A 5,699-nucleotide genomic window follows, 5' to 3' on the forward strand; every position below is an offset into this window, starting at 1 on the left:
GTTCGTCCCTGCGCTGCTTGCCCACCGCGCTCCGCCTACCTCCGCCATGGCCAGCGTGCCCTCTGCGTCGTGCTCCCCGCGACCGAGTCGTCCTCGTCGTGCGCCCGCCTCCGGCTTGACCCGCTCCTGCCGTGCCCGCCTTTGCCGGCCGTCGCGTGGCCTGCCGCTGCGGCGCGCCCCGCTGCTGCCTCCCCTGGCCGCCGGTGCCGGCGTACGCCGTGCGTGCCCAGCGCCCCTCGGGCGTGCGCCCGTTCGCCCGCGCTTGTTTTGCCCTATGGGCCAATGACATGTGGGGCCCAGCCCCTAGAACGTTTAGAAAAAGAGAATAGATTAATAATGAATAAATAATAAATAAATAAATTGACACATACAAATATTAAATTATGTAATTAGGTAACTAACTAATCGTGTTTAATTAACTTAATTAATTGTGTTTAATTAACCTAGTCAATTAACTAAACTAGTGAAACTTGTTTAGTTAGTGTTAGTCAATGACAGGTGGGTCCCATTGGACCCACATGCCAGGTTTGACTCTGGTCAGCTGGGTTTGACCTGCTGATGTCATGGTGATGTCATGCTGACATCACCTTTTGCTGTTATGGATAATGTTTGATTTAAATAATTAAATAAATTCTAAAATGATTTAAAACTTTAGAAAAACATATAAAATAAACCGTAGCTCAGATGAAAATACTTTCTACATGAAAGTTGCTCAGAACGACGAGACAAATCCAGACACGCAGCCCGTTCGTCCGCCATGCGTCCCTAGCATAGTGAACCTGCAACTTTCCCCTCCGATTTGTCAGGACCCCGACTCGATGTCACATCGATCTAGCCGGTAACACCTCATATCACTTTGCGGCCTCACGCACGGTATCTCCACGGGTGTCGCCTTACCTTTGCCCAGGACCGTTAGCGCCTTTTGGCTCACGTATATGATAGTGTCGCTAGCATCCATATGATAAGAGCCCGGGCTGACATGACTAGTCGTAAACCCAAAGTGGCACAGACTTACAGGGACAGGCATCCATGACCCAGCTTCGAACGTGTCGGTCATCAGCAAGTGGGTCCGGGCTGTAGCACTGGGCTAGCAGGACTCCGGTAAACCGGGCTGTAGCGGGCTAACAGGACTCCGGTACTCAAAGCGTGACATTTCCCCGAAGGGACAGACACAGGAACGAAGAAGGACACATGCCGGCCAGCCTAAGTGTTCCAGAGCAGTAGCAAGCTACCATGGCTCAGCGGTAACACTAGGAGACATTTCCCGGTAAGAGAGGCTACTAAAGATAAACAACTAGATAGTCAGATCCCACACATACCAAGCATTTCAATCATACACACAATATGCTCGATATGTGCAAATACAACGAAGCATCACAACATGACTCTACGACACAAGTACTTTATTTAAGGCTCAGGGAGCCATACATAACATACACAAGGTACGGGTCTCACGACCCAACATACAAGTCATAAAGTCATACAAACCAGCAGCGGAAGTAACTTGTCTGAGTACAGACAACTAGTAAAATAAAAGAGGCTTGGAAAGCCTAACTATACTACGTGGTCCTTCACAAGCTCAGGGTCACCACCTGGGTCTTTAGCCTACTCGTTGATGTCAACGTCTACGTAGAACCCATCAGAAGGGGTTGCAGCGTCTTCTGTAAAAAATGTAAATTATAGCAACATGAGTACAAAGGTACTCAGCAAGACTTACATCAGATCCTATATACATGCATATTATCAAGAAGGGTTGGTGGAGTTATTGCAGCAAGCCAGCTTTGACTCTTGGCTAGACTATCCTACGATACTCCAACTTGAAATGGTTTTGCGCACACGAGTCCACTACTCACCACTTCAATACACTACCGAGGATCCCCCTCCGTCTTCCTATGGAAGAGCCATCCTCGGCACTCACACTTATCTTGAGGCTTTTAACAGTTTCCATTTACTTGTCTATGAACTGTATAGGCAACCAAGTAGTCCTTTACCGCGGACGCGGCTATTCGAATAGATTATGATAACCCTGCAGGGGTGTACTTCTTCGTACATGTTTCCACCACTTAGCGTCTGCACACGACATGTGCTCAGCAGACTTCAAGCGAAAGCCGACGTGGGTGTAGACCACGACCTACCTAAACACTTAAGCCTCTAGTCCAGGTTTATCGCCTATTCAGGTTCCATCCGCAGGGAGTCCGGCCGAGGTTTCCCATACGGCCCCGAACGATGTGAACAGGGTTCCCGAGACACCTAACGGGTATTCGGTACACCGTGCCACGTACCTACCGCATCACAGCCCACCCTTACGGTCAGCGCTGTCCACGGCCTCCAGTAGGCTACAAACACCAGAAACTACTTGCAACTCCTGGACAGAGAGCTAGGGTGAATAAGAAGTCGAGCGGGGTCATATTTCAGGGCCCAATGCATGGTAGTAGCTGTATCTTAAATCACGCATACAGATCTCAGTGCTTAAGGTCGGCTTCAATGAAACAACCCACCATGTACTCCTACATGGCCTCTCATCGATACCTTTACCAAATCGTGTTCACCACACCACTCTCATTACCGAGATAAACATTTCACTCTAGCCCATCACCCAGATGAACCAGACCTGACACGACTCTAAGCATAGCAGGCATAGCAAGGTAGGAACAACACATATATATGGCTCAAACAACTCCTACACATGCTAGTGGGTTTCATCTAGTTACTGTGGCAATGACAGGTCATGCAGAGGAAATGGGTTCAACTACCGTAGCACACAGCAGTTTGAAACGTGTTGTCTTAATGCAGTAAAAGAGAGCAGGAGCGAGAACATGGGATTGTATCGATATGATCAAATGGTTGGTTGCTTGCCTGATGGTTCGATGCACTGATACGGTTCTTCGCTAGGGTAATCAGGGTACTCTTCGGGGACAGAACCTGCCGCAGAGAGCACCGATTCACAAACATTACCAAACAGTATGCAACAATATGATGCATGCATGAGACATGGCAAAATGAGTGTATTGGGCTAATGCAACTAAAACCAGAAGGGTTTGAACAAATTTGAATCAAGGATTCAAATTTCAAATTCAAATATGGCCTTTTAAAGTGCTTTTCCTTGTTCTGCTTAAAACATCAATTTAACTTGTTTGATCATGCATGAAAATAGTACAGATGGATAGATTGGATTTTTCTGATCATTTTTCATATATAATTTGTCCAATTTGGAGTTACAGAATAAAAGTTATGAATTTTTGAAGTTTAAATAATATTCTGGAATTTCCCGATTTAAATTAAATCCAGAAAATCAATTACTGCGTCAGCCTAACGTCAGTGTGATGTCAGCAGGTCAACGGAACTGGTCCAGGTCAAACCTGACAGTGGGTCCCGCATGTCAGGGTGATTATTTTAATTAAAACTTAATTAAAACTAATCCTGTTTAATTAACAGGGCTGGGCCCCACCTGTCATTGACTCAGGGGAGTCAACCAGGGCCCAGCCGTGGTCAAACCCGGGTCGGCTGCACCGGCGTTTAGCCGCCGGCGAGCCCGACGCGGCGGCGGGAGTGGTTTTGGCTATTCCGGCCACCAAATGGGCCGCGGAGACCACCGGAGTGGAGCTGAGGACAAACCGCAGCTCTTGGCGGAGTCCGTTGGGGTCGGGGTGGCCGGAGTTGGCGCCGGCGACGACCTTGGCGGCCACCGGGGTTCGGCCGAAGACGAACTTGACGCTAGAGGGTTCGGTGAGGCTCGTGGAGTAGCTAGCTAGGTGCTGCGGGACTTGGTGAGTAGGATGGACACCATCTTGTGGCCGGAGGATGACCGGGAGCACGTCGGCGACGAGCTCCACGGCGGTGGGTGCGGTTGAGCTCCGGGAGGTTGCTACACGGCTCGGGAGCAAGAACGGAAGGGAGGGGAAGATGGCTAGCTCACAGTGAGTGCGACGGAGTCCTTGGTGCGGCCGGAGATGGACCGGAGCGACGACGGCGTTGAAGGGGATCTCCGGCGACGGTGAGCTCGGGCGAGGTCGGTGCGGTGGTCTCGGGCGTTGCGAGCGCTCGGGGCTCGGCTGCTCGATGAAGTGGACAGCGGCGGAGCTCCTGGACACGGTGAGACGGCGTGGGGTGGTCGGAGGGCGTGGCTACGGCGAGGGGGTGGCGGCGATGGCGTCGGCCATGGCTGGGGCGTGCGAGGGGGAGGAGCTGGAGAGGAGAGGGGGTGTCTGGGGGGTTCGGGGGAGAGAGGGAGGCCGATCCACGGCGTTAGCCGGGCGAGGGAGGCGGCGAGGCGGCGAGCAGCTGCGTGGCGAGCTGCGGTGCCGCCGCCGAGCACCTTGGCTACCTGCCTGGCGAGCCAAGCAGCTCGCTGGAGCGGTGGCCGGGCTGGGCCGGCCAGGTGGGCTGGCTGGTGGGCCTGCGGTGGCGCCAGGTAAGTTTCCCCTTTTTTTCTGTTTCTGTTTCTTTTTTTTAATATATCTGCAACTTTGTTGAATTTAATAAAATACCTAGGCAACTTCAAAAATCACCAAATTACTCCTGGTCCATAGTTGGATTATTTCCAACATGAAACATTTTAGTTTGGAGGTATTTGAGCATTTAAATATTTTATATAATTTTAAATGCCCAAATTCAAATATTTATGATTTAATTCAAAAACCCTAAGATGGCCTAGGAAAATGTGCACCACTTTTGGCAGGGGTTCTGAACCAAGACAAAAATGATGGGCATTTTAGAAGGGCATTTCAGGTTCATTGAAAAAGTTTTTAGTAAACCCTAGTTGGTTTCAGAGGGGACTGGGGGTTCTGTCATCCCCATTTCAAGTTTCTGATGAAAGAGTAAACATGATGCAACACTCTAATGCATGACTAGCTAGGGTGTGACAACTCACCCCCACTCAAAAGAATCTCGTCCCGAGATTTGGGTTCCTCCGGAAAGAAGGCGGGGTACTCGAGTCGAAGACGATCCTCCCTTTCCCAAGTTGCTTCATCCTCAGAATGGTGCGACCATTGAACCTTGAGAAACTTGATATTATGACGTCGAGTAATACGTTCGGCCTGATCGAGGATACGAACGGGGTACTCTCGATATGTAAGATTATCTTGGAGATCAAGCGTTTCGTGGTCCACTCCACGGATAGGATCCGAGAAGCAACGCCTGAGTTGGGAAACGTGGAAGACATCGTGGACTCTGGAGAGGTGCGGAGGTAGTTCCAACTGGTAGGCAACTTCTCCTCGTTTGGCGAGAATGCGAAAAGGTCCAATGTAACGAGGAGCCAATTTGCCTTTGATACCGAAACGATGGGTTCCCTTCAGAGGGGTGACCCGAAGATAAGCCTTCTCGTCAACCTCGAAAGTCATAGCCTTATGCTTTCGGTCATATTGACTCTTTTGACGGGATTGGGCTGTTTTCAACTTTTCGCGAACGATGCGAACTTGTTCTTCCGCTTCCTGAATCATATCCGGGCCAAAGAATTGTCTTTCCCCGGTCTCTGACCAGTTAAGGGGTGTTCGACACCGTCGTCCATAGAGAACTTCAAAAGGGGCTTTACCCAAGCTAGATTGATAACTGTTGTTGTAAGCGAATTCGGCAAATGGAAGGCACTTCTCCCAGTCCATTCCGAATGAGATAACAGAGGCTCGAAGCATGTCTTCTAGAATCTGATTGACGCGTTCCACTTGACCACTCGACTGAGGGTGGAAAGCAGTGCTGAAGGAGAG

The sequence above is a fragment of the Triticum dicoccoides genome, chromosome 1B (genome assembly GCF_002162155.2).
Source record: "Triticum dicoccoides isolate Atlit2015 ecotype Zavitan chromosome 1B, WEW_v2.0, whole genome shotgun sequence".
Taxonomy (NCBI): Eukaryota; Viridiplantae; Streptophyta; class Magnoliopsida; order Poales; family Poaceae; genus Triticum; species Triticum dicoccoides.